Source organism: Silene latifolia, chromosome Y (genome assembly GCF_048544455.1).
Source record: "Silene latifolia isolate original U9 population chromosome Y, ASM4854445v1, whole genome shotgun sequence".
Taxonomy (NCBI): Eukaryota; Viridiplantae; Streptophyta; class Magnoliopsida; order Caryophyllales; family Caryophyllaceae; genus Silene; species Silene latifolia.
The window spans coordinates 5,651,244-5,662,941 of NC_133538.1; the positions used below are offsets into that span (position 1 = coordinate 5,651,244).

The 11,698-nt window shown below is 41.1% G+C and overlaps 1 long non-coding RNA gene across 1 annotated transcript in view; it reads right to left on the reverse strand.

Annotated features, from left to right (window-relative positions):
- The window catches only part of LOC141633412 (uncharacterized), a 31,452-nt gene extending 20,184 nt beyond the window's left edge, over positions 1–11,268 (reverse strand). Inside the window, exon 1 of the long non-coding RNA XR_012538186.1 lies at positions 11,214–11,268. This is a non-coding gene — a long non-coding RNA (uncharacterized LOC141633412). The remainder of the gene's footprint in view (positions 1–11,213) is intronic.
- Between the last annotated feature and the right edge of the window lie 430 nt (positions 11,269–11,698).

Genomic DNA, 11,698 nt, shown 5'->3' on the forward strand with positions numbered 1-11,698 from the left:
CAGGCCTGACAGGCGAAATTATAATGCTTAAGAATACACAAATGTAAGTAAGGATGAGAGAGTGTGTAATGTCCTTTCTAATTTTGTCTTCTCTTGTATTTATACTTGTTTTCACCGTTTTCTCTCTGCCGTTTAGGGTTTCCTGGTAAATAGGGCATGTGCCCTATTTACCCGGAGGTAGTTGCCATCTTATCTAGCCGTTGCTTTTGACTGTCCCCTATATCTTTTCCTTCTTGAATTGGTCTTCCTTTTTTTGTAGGGAGTATATATAAACTGCCTGTTTATCGCCTGCAATGCTTATTCGATGTTAGCCTGGCGTTTTTCCCTTTCAGGCTACTGGTTATCTTTCGCCTGTCTTTTATCAACTCCTGTTTGGTGCCTGTCCATACTTGATCAATGTCTGGTTTCAGATGTCTTTTGCTTGGAACTCGGCTTTGGCTGTTGCCTGGCCTATGTCAGGTCAGGCAGGATAATTTTGGGCCCAACAATTGCCTCTTATCTGCTTATTCCATTATTAGGTCTGGCCAGGAATAAGGAGATAAACATTTGGGCCAGGCGAAGGATTTGTGCAGGGATTTTTTATCGGATTAGAATTAGTGTTTGATTCAACTTCTTGTAACGGCTACTTGCCATAAATATGGTAGGTTCACAAAACCCTAGGAGAGTCATGATTAATCTCAACCACTTGCTTTCCTAGCCTTTATAGATTTGCGGTTATAAATATCCTGCCTTTGCCGTGTTTGTCTTCACATTCCAATTTCTAATTTTCTTCTTTCTCTTTCTAAAAATTCTCTCTTTGCAAAAATTCATTTTCCAGAAAAATAAGATATGGCTGGTGGTAGGAGAAAGACAGCAGCTTCCAAAGCTCCTGCTGAGACTGAAAAAGTTCCTGTTGAAGTCGAAATGGTTTCTGCCGAGGTTGAGAAGGTCCCTGATATCATCCCTGAGGATGATGAGGTGGAGGTTGTTGCTGCCCCAGAGATTCTATCCATGTCTTATAAGGGGGTTGAATATACTCCTATTAAGGCTTTGGCGGCTTCTTTTCATGAAGCCAATCAGCTAAAACCAGCTTTTGAGCATTATATCAAGGGCAGGGGCCTTATTCCCCATGGGGCTGAGGTTTGGATCCCTGAGAGCGGTCCGGTCAGGGCTAATTGGAGTAGTCTAGGCTGGTTTTGTATCTTTGAATGGGCATTCAGGGGTGGCTGTCAGCTTCCTCTTTCTCCTTTCATGACTGAGGTGATTAGGGCTATCAGGGTTCCCCCGTTTCAACTCATGCCAATGGTCTGGAAAATCGTCCATTCAGTTGAGCACTTGTGTTCTAAGCACAAGTTGGTTATTACCCTGGATGACTTCAAGAATGTCTATCGCCTGAAGAGTCATTCTACTGGAAGGTTCAATTTTCGAGTTAGTTCGAAGATGGCTCACCTGATTACCAACTTTGATTCAGGGGATGATAAAGGATGGGCTCAAACCTATATGTTTATTAAGGCTGATTCAATTGCCCCTGATCTGGACTATCTCAATTATCCATCTGTTGAAGGAGGTAACTTTCTTTCCTGTATTATTTTGGTTTGGCAATAGTATACTTTGGAGAGTTTACTTACTTTGCCCATGCTTCCTTGTAGTAAATGATTGGGTGAATGATCCTGATGCCGAGGGGTCGACTGACTGGATAGCAGCGTTCATGGCATTGCCTGAAGAGGAGAGGGCATGGCCTGCCTGTTTGGGGCAAGCTTCTATGCCTCGTTTTAAGAAGGCCAAGTTGAGTACATATAAGACAGTGAAGAGCACTAAGGTTCCAGGGGTGTCTTCATCAGGGAGTAAGTTTTGTTGCTTTCTTTTGTCATTATGTTTCTTGTATTGGACACGTGTTTATATTGCTGATTTAAAACCTCGTCGTGCAGCTACCAGAGCTTCTGATAGGATTGCTAGCTTTGGTTTGTCTCTGGTGAAGGCAGGGGTTTCTCAAATTACAGGGGAGAAGTCTAAGAGTAGTGAGGCTACGGGAAGTGATAGTGCTGTTCAGGTTCAGGAACCTGTGCAGGGGGTTCAGTTGGCATCGCCAGAGAAGGTTGTGGATGAGAGTGACCGTTCTAAGAAGAGGAAGAGATTGGATGAGTCTTTAGGAGGGGTTCACGAGGTCAGGGGGGTTAGGGCTCGTTTGGATGAGGTCCAGTTTGCCAAGGAACAAATTCAGGCTCAGGCTTTTGTGGTTGACGATCCCTACTTCAAGTATCAAGCAGAGGATGCTTCTGCTCGTGATTTGGCTGCTATGTACCGTTCCAGGGACTATGCTGCCAACCTGATTACCATGCTTCAGGAGGTATACATTTTTTTTTGTTTTTGGCTCGTTTCTTATGGATATTTGTGTGTGTTTTCTTTTTTGTGGCTTAGATAGGCATTTTCTTTTTTGTTAGAATGTCAATGATATGCTCAGGGGCGCCTGTCAACTGGAATCAGTCCACAGCCTGAAAAATACCCTGGATTTGGAGGTATGGATTTTGAAAAAAGATGCTGAAAAGTTTAAGGCTGAGTTGGAGGTGTCTAAGGCTGAAAATCACTCTTTAAAGGAGGATAATGAGGCAGGGAAGGCTCGGTTGGTGGTGGAGTCTTCTAAGCTGAAATCTGCTCAGGATGCTCTGAAAGCTCTTCAGGCCAAGTTTGATATTGCCTAGGAAGAATTGAAGGCTGAAAAGCAGGCTATGTAAGAGCAGTTGAAGGTGAATGAAGAATTGGCTGTAGAGAGGGATGAGGTTCAGGTCAGGTACAAAGATGTTGCACTGTATTTCTTTGGCAAGGGTCGTGTGGATGCCATGAAAGAGCCTGTTGAGGTCAGGCCTTTTTGGAATCCTGATCAGGAGTTGGCTGATCTCAATACCACTTATCCTGAGCTTTGTAAACTATATGCTGACGAAGAAGTGGACTCTCCACCATCCAAGGGAAAGAATAGTGATGCTGACGGGGAGGGAGATGAAGATGAAGAAGAGGAAGCTGAGGCTGCTGATGAGGGAATTGGTTCTGCTACAGCTTTCAAGGCGGGCTAGTTTGTTTTTTTATTTTGTTATTTTTGTGGAATTTTGTGTAGTTTTGGCCTATCCAGAGAGGGGAGCGGGGGGATGTTCCCTGGACAAACAGTTTGGAATTTTTTTTTTGTTGGTTTTCGTTGGTTTTGGATATTTCCTGGGTAAACAGTTGTTCTTCCTGCCTGGGAAGGGTATATTCCTGGGTAGGTATTAATACTCCCTCCGTACCAGACCAAAGGTAACACTTACTATAAACGGACGTACCACACCAAAGGTAACATTCCTTATTTGGCCCACAACATTACCAAGTTATCCTTATACCCATTTGATATTTACACAAAATGCCATTACAGACCCCACCTACCAACCCACAATTAAACCCACAATTACATACCCCACTTATTTTTTCCCTCTTTACCCTTACTTTTTCCACTTTTTCTTAAATACTCCAATTTTCCCTACGTTACCTTTGGTGTGGTACGGAGGGAGTATATCTTTTCTTCTCTTAATTTTCTTGCTGTGCTTGACTAGATTTGTACTTGTACATTCATGTGGCATTTTTATGTTAGAGTAATGCCTGTCAGGAGGGCTTATGGCCCTCATTCCTGTGTTTTTGGGAAATGGTGGCTCTATTTGCCTGTCAGGAGGGCTTTTTTTAAAATGAGGGTGGTTGCCGGTCAGGAGGGCTTATGGCCCTCAGCCTGTCAGGAGGGCTTATTTTGACAAGTACTCTGGTCTATTCCACCATTGTACTTACCTTTTTATGTACTGAGCTCAGTTTAGTTTTTAGGTCAGGCAGGCAGGTGCCAAATTGTAGAGCATTTTAGAAATGCTATTTAGGTTGGGCGGAGTGGCCCTCAATCCTGAACATTTATTTAAGCCTAAAATGTAGCATATGACGAGTGAAAAGAAGGCGTAAAACAAGTTTTCAGGATTGGAATAAAGTTTTAAATAAAGCTAAGAATAATAGGCAGGCAGTTTAGCACAGAGCAGGAAGTTCTATTGACACGTATATAGAGTAGGTAGTTTTACCTGCTTCTCAAATATGAAATAGTTTTAAGTGGGAAATATTCCAGGATCTGGGGATCATTTTTCCTTCCAAAGTTTGTAGCATGTAAGCTCCTTGTCCTACTATTGAATCAATTAGGTACGGTCCTTCCCATGTAGGGGCTAGGTCTCCTTCTTTGAATACTCTGATGTTGACATTTTTGTTGTAACTTCTGGCTACTGCCTGTTGGTAGGAGGCTATCCTAACTTTGGCTGCATCCCTTAGTTCTTCTGTTAGGAGCAGGTTATCTTGCAATATGGGCCTGTTCTCTTCTATGGTGTTCAAGCTGCTTCTAATGGTTGGCACATGAATTTCTGCTGGTATTACTGCTTCACAGCCATAGACCAAGGAATAAGGTGTCTGGCCTGTGGCAGTTTTGGGTGTAGTCCTGTCAACCCACAGTACTAGGGGTAGTTCTTCTGCCCATCTTCCTTTTCTTCTTTTTAGCTTTTTCTTCAGGCAGCTAATTACTACTTTGTTGCTTGACTCTGCCTGTCCGTTGGCTTTTGGATAGCCTGGTGTGGATGTGACTAGGTTGATATTCCATTGTGCACAGAAGTTTGTTGTTCTCTTTCCCACAAATTGTGTACCATTGTCACAAAATATTTCTGAAGGTATTCCATATCTGCATATGATATTCCTTTTGATGAATGATATGATATCCTTTTCTTTGACTTGCCTGTAAGAGTCTGTCTCTATCCATTTGGAAAAGTAGTTAGTCATTACTAGCATGAAAACTTTTTGTCCAGGCGCTTGAGGTAACTTGCCTACTATGTCCATGCCCCATTTCATGAATGGCCAGGGGGGTGATATGGAATGTATTAGCTCTGATGGTTGATGGATATAAAGGGAGTGGATTTGGCAGGCTTCACATTTGGAGCTATATGCTATGCAGTCAGCTCTCAGGGTTGGCCAAAAATAGCCTGTCCTGAGGACTTTGCTTGCCAGGCTTCTGCCACCTTTATGATTTCCACAGTATCCATTATGTATATCTTCTATGACCTGTCTGGCTTCATTTGGTTTCAGGCAACGTAGGTAAGGTCTAGCCTGAGACTTTTTAAACAACGTGTTATTTATAATGGTATAAGTGGAGGCTTTGATTTTCAGGGCCCTTGCTTCGTTTTTATCTTTAGGGAGCATCCCCTGTAAGAACCAATCATAGTAGGGTTTAGTCGAGGAGGTTGTGTCTTCCTGGATGGGACAAATTTGATCAGGCCTTTCTATGGTTGGTTCCAACAGGTGGATGATGGGTATTTTATCAAACACAAAGCAGATCGAAGTTTGATCCCAGTGCTGCTAGGGCATCCGCCTGGGTATTTAAGTCCCTTGGTATTTGGTCAATGTCAAAGGTTTTGAATTTTTTGCAAAGGTTTTTGACATATTCTAAATAGAGCATCATTTTTGAATCCTTTGCTGCATATATTCCTTTGACTTGGTTGGAAATTAAGAGAGAGTCAGTTTTTACCTTGAGGTTTGCTACACCGAGTTTTATACATACCTTTAGTCCAGCTATCAGGGCTTCATATTCAGCTTCTTTATTCGTGGCTTTGAATTCACAACTAATAGCCTGTGCAATTAAGTCTCCCTGTGGTGATTTCAGGACTAGTCCTAGGCCAGTGCCTTTCATATTTGTTGCTCCATCCACGTGTAGAGTCCATTCCTAGTCTGTCTTATGGGTGTCAAGGTGATTGACCTCTTTTATGTGGTCTGGTTCTAGGGTAGGACTGAATTCAGCCACGAAGTCTGCTAATACCTGAGATTTAATTGTCGTCCTGGGTTCAAAGGTTATATCATAGGTGCTAATTTGTACTGACCATTTTGCCATTCTGCCTGACAACTCAGGCTTTCTTAGGACAGATTTGATAGGCAGGTTGGTTCTTACAATAATTGGGTGACTCTCAAAATAAGGTCGAAGTTTAGTACAGGACATTACTAAAGCAAGTACGTATTTTTCAAGTAAGCCATACCTGGTTTCTAGGTCTAGGAGACTCTTACTTACATAGTAGACTGGATGCTGTTGGCCGTCAATTTCTTTGGTCAGGACTCCACTTACTGCTGTCTCTGTGACAGATAGGTAGACCGTCAGGGGTTCTCCTTTGTCTGGTTTGGCAAGTAGTGGAGGTGTGGTTAGGTATGTTTTGAGCTCTTGGAAGGCTGTCTCATGTTTAGGCAACCATTTGAATGCCTTGTTTTTTCTGAGTAGGTCATAGAATGCCTTACACCTTCCTGATGATCTGGAAATGAATCTATTCGTGGTCGCAACTCGTCTGTCGCTTTTGAATGTCTTTGACTGACTTGGGAGATTCCAGTTCTAGTATGGCTTTTATTTGTTCTGGGCTGGCTACTATTCCTCTTTTGGTCACCATGTAACCTAGGAATTTTCCTTAAGAGACTCCAAAATGGCATTTGGATGGATTAAGCTTCATGTTGAATTCTTCCAGGATCTTGAAAGTTGTTTCCAAGTCCCTTACGTGATCTTCAGCCTTCTTTGATTTGACCACCATGTCATCAATATAGACTTCCATTGTGTCTCCTATTTGGTCTTTGAACATTGTGTTGACCAGGCGTTGGTATGTTGCCCCTGCATTTTTCAGGCCAAAGGGCATTGTGTAGCAAAGATATATGCCTCTTTCTGTGATGAATGTAGTATGTTCCTGATCAGATGGGTGCATCTTAATTTGGTTGAATCCACTTGAGGCATCCATGAATGTCAGGAGTTCATGCCCTGCTGTAGCATCCACCATTGCGTCTATGTGTGGGAGTGGAAATGAGTCTTTTGGGCAGGCTTTATTGAGGTCTGTGTAATCTACACAAATTCTCCACTTGCCATTCTTCTTTTGTACCACCACTACGTTGGCTAGCCAGTCAGGGTACATGACTTCTCTTATCATCCCCATGTCCAATAGTTTGTCCACTTCTTCGTTAATGATAGCATTTCTTTCAGCGGCAAACTTTCTTCTTTTCTGTTGGACAGGCTTATAAGACTTATCTATATTTATTTTATGTGTAATAATATTGGCATCTATACCGGTCATATCAAAATGTGACCATGCAAAACATGAAGATTTACTTTTGAGAAAACTTACTAATTCTGGCCTGATGTTGTCAGGGACATCAGATCCTACCAGTACATGCCTGTCAGGATACTCAGGGTCTAAGATTACTTCATCTGTTTCCATTTTGGTTTCTGCCACATGAGTTATCCTGACAGGGTACTGTAATTGTTAGGCGAGAGACTTACCTGCCTTGGAAGGCTTTAGTGACTCAGTATAGCATTCCTGGGCAGATTTTTGTTCACCTTTTATGGTTGGTACTCCCCATTCTGTTGGTGTCTTGATGCACTGGTGGTAAGTGGAGGGTATGGCCTTTACATTGTGGATCCATGGTCTTCCTAGTATGGCGTTGTAGGATGACAGGCAATCCAGGACTCTAAATCTTTCGTATGAGGATACTCCTTCCACGTATGTGGGCAGGTGTATCTCCCCCAACGTGCTCCTTGTTTCTCCACTGAATCCTACCAGGACATTAGATTTCTTTATGATCTGGCTTTCATCAATCTTCATTGCTTTAAGGACATCAAGCATGAGCAGGTTCACTGAACTGCCTCCATCTACCAGGATTCTCATGACACGTACAGTTCCTATTTGCATGGTGATAACCAGGCTGTCATGGTGGATGTTTGGAATGCCCTGCATATCAGTGTCGTTAAAAGTAATTTGAGGTAAATTGCTAGGTTTAAAAGGAGATTTCATTTTTGACTCCCTGGCAATTTTCTTTGCAGCTGAACTGGTCAGGCCATAAATCTCAGATCCTCCATAGATGAATTTGACCTCATAGATGGGTGGTGCTGGGGGTAGGTCACGTTGTTGCCTTTCTGGGTTCTTCCTTGTTCCATCATCTTCCCTGTTCTTTATTAGCATCAGGTCTTTCAGATATCCCTTCTTTAGCAGGTAGGCCACTTGTCTGCGCAATCCCGGGCATTCTTCTGTTGTGTGCCCTATATCCATGTGGAATTTACACCATCTTGTAGTATCCTTCCTTGAGTTGGGGTTGTCTGACTTCTTTGGCCATTTGACAATGTCTCCCATAATGTCAAGTCTCTTGATCAGTCCTGCAATGTCAACAGAGAAGTTATATTCTTGGATAGGAGGATAAGTATAGGAGTTACCTCGTTGTTCATGTGTATAGTTGACTTCTGATCTGTCAGGTCTTGTGTAGGGAGATGGCCTGAAACTGCTTCCTCTGTGGTTAGAACTTTTCCTGTTGACTTTGTCATATCCTGAATTGCTGTCAGTATTGTCTGCCTTGTAGCCTTTGTCCTCTTCCAGCCTGATATAGCCTATGGCTAATGCTTGGACATCTTCAAAGGTATGACAGGGCTTCATGGTCATTGCATCATAGAAGTCATTGTCCAGGGGTAGCCCTTGCCTGAAAGCTTCAACGGCTGTTCCAATATCACATCTGGGGATTGAAACCTTTTCTTTGTTGAATCTTGTCATATAAGATCTGATTGATTCTCCAGGCATTTGTTTGATCCTATATAGGTCACTGGATCTCTTTTCTAGCTCTCTGCTGCTGGCAAACTGATGGTTGAAAGAGTTGACCAAGTCCGCAAAGGACTTGATGCTTCTATTTGGCAGGTTTATGTACCATTGTAGGGCAGATCCATTCAGAGTTGTTCCAAATCCCTTACACATGCAGACTTGACGTAGTTCACTGGGAATTGATGCTGTCAGCATCCTTTGCTTGTAGTAGGCAACATGGTTTTGTGGATATGTGATCCCATCATAGATTCTCATTGAGGGAACCACAAATTTCTTTGGCAGGTTTATTTTTGTTATTTCATCCACAAAGGGTGAATCAGCATAGCTCTCTGGATTTGCTTCTTCAATTGGGGTAGAAACTCCTGGGATTTTCTCAAATCTATCATGGAGTTTTTGGATTTCCTAGAGCATAGCCATCATAATGGATGTATTGGTTTGATCTGATGAGGTTTCTTCATTTTGGAGTTCTTCTGAGTCTGTTTCTTCTCCTGTCTTGGACTTTGGTGGAGTAGGAGTGCCAATATTAGAGAAATCAATATTCCTGATGATTGAGGAGAATGGTGTGCCAGGCTGAACTTTAAACTTTGATCCCGAAGCTATCTCTCCAAGCTTTAGTTTTAGGCTGGATTCTGACTCTTTCAATTTTGCAACTTCTGCTTCAGCCTGGGCCATTTTTTGTTTCAATTGTTCCATTTCCAACAATTGTTGTTGGGCGGCAGCCAGTTGTTGCTCAATGCTATCTCCTGCCATTTCTCAAGTTTTTGTGGTGTTAGGTTATGGATTTTGATTGTTTTTTAGCTAGATGCCCCACTGTGGGGGCCAATTGTTTTGATAGGGATTTCACTGAACAGGAATACCCGGCCAGCGGTTTATATGTAGGGTAATCTAACTCAAACAATTCGCCTGACTAGTATTATTAAGTAAAATAACAGGTAACAAATAATAACACAGAGATTTTATACGTGGAAAAACCCTGGGAATAAGGGAAAAAAAACCACGGGCACCAAGCCAGGAGTGATTGTTACTATGATTTTAGATAGCCTGACAGAGTATTGGTATATCAGGCCTGACAGGCGAAATTATAATGCTTAAGAATACACAAATGTAAGTAAGGATGAGATAGTGTGTAATGTCTTTTCTGATTTTGTCTTCTCTTGTATTTATACTTGTTTTCACCGTTTTCTCTCTGCCGTTTAGGGTTTCCTGGTAAATAGGGCATGTGCCCTATTTACCCGGAGGTAGTTGCCATCTTATTTAGCCGTTGCTTTTGACTGTCCCCTATATCTTTTCCTTCTTGAATTGGTCTTCCTTTTTTGTAGGGAGTATATATAAACTGCCTGTTTGTCGCCTGTAATGCTTATTCGATGTTAGCTTGGCGTTTTTCCCTTTCAGGCTACTGGTTATCTTTCGCCTGTCTTTTATCAACTCTTGTTTGGTGCCTGTCCATACTTGATCAATGTCTGGTTTCAGATGTCTTTTGCTTGGAACTCGGCTATGGCTGTTGCCTGGCCTATGTCAGGTCAGGCAGGATAATTTTGGGCCCAACACCTGCGAACATCCAACAACAGCAATATGCTCCATGAATGAAAATCCAGAAAGTTATGTGACTTTTTGGTATAGTAAGGAAGCTTATGAGACATCATATGCATTCTCATTAGAGCCACTGAATGGTCAAAGTATGTGGAAGAAAGTTGATGGGAGTTCAATTTTACCAAGTGATCCTAGAGTGAAGTATGGGAGACCTCCAAATAAAAGGAAAAGATCATATGGTGAAGGCAAGAGAAAAACATACACTTACAGAATTTCAAAGAGCGGAAAACAATTGTGTTCCATGTGCAAAGAACCAGGACACAAAAGTCGTACGTGCAAATATAAATTGAACTCTGATCAGCCATAGAGCATTTAATCTTCTCTAGAAAGGTTATTAGATCCAATTTACTGTTCTAAGCTCAGTTATGCATTCACATTCGACTGCCTCGTGTTTAGCATCCTAGGCTGACGAATGGGAGCTGCTATTGTTATTTTTTTTTTATTAGAAATGGTACTGCTACTGCTACTTTTTATTAGAAATCAATGTTAAATTAGAAATGCTACTGCTAGTTTTTATTTTATTTTTTCTCGTCTAAGATGCATTAAGCTTGGTTACGCGAGTTTGGTTATATATAATGACTATAATCATAATGAAATGTTGTCTATATTGATGGGAGTTGGGCACCATGAACTGGGAACAATACTTATTTTACCCAAACCGATTATTTGATTATTCTACAATCATAGACATCAAACTTCTATGAATTAAATCTACTACTCCCTTCGCCTCATTCATTTGTTTACTTTTTTATTAATTGTGAGGGGTAGTTTAATTAAAGTTAAATAAATGATTGAAACGGAGGGAGTAACAATTACCATGAAACTGAATTGTATAAAACATCGAGTTCAGCTATTATACCACAGAATAATTAGATCTTCAAAAAAAATTCCTCAATTGAATAGGAAAGTAAGATCATTACATGAGATGAAACAATAACACAGAAAAAATATAAATAAATAACACAAGAAATGAAAAAAAACTAGATGAAGATGTAGAGATCATACTTTTGATGTTAGAGTTGCAGCTTATGAATGCGATTAAGTAAGCTTGGAATAAATCATAGATCATCAAGAAATAACTCGTAATGTAAAAGGAAAAAGATGAGATTCAAAGATAAGGATCATTATTTTTGTTTGGCAAAAGTTGAAAAAAGGACAAATAAATTGTTGATGTTGGGTAGTTGGGTGGAAGACAGGAGGACGAGATAGAAAAAATTTAGGACAAAGGAATTGTTGGAATGGGATAAAATAAGTCAGTATATTTGGTATGTAACTACGTACAGTATCCAAGTATAACATTGACTGATTATACGTATAATATACACCAATATGAGAAATTGGTGAGAAATTGAAATATCCGGTGAGATTTTGACCGGAAAAATAAAAGGGGTTAATCTCACCATATAATTGACACTGTGATAAATAGCTTTGTGCATCAGGCTAGTTATCACAGTGTCAATTATAAGGTACTTGATCATGACTTGGTAGAG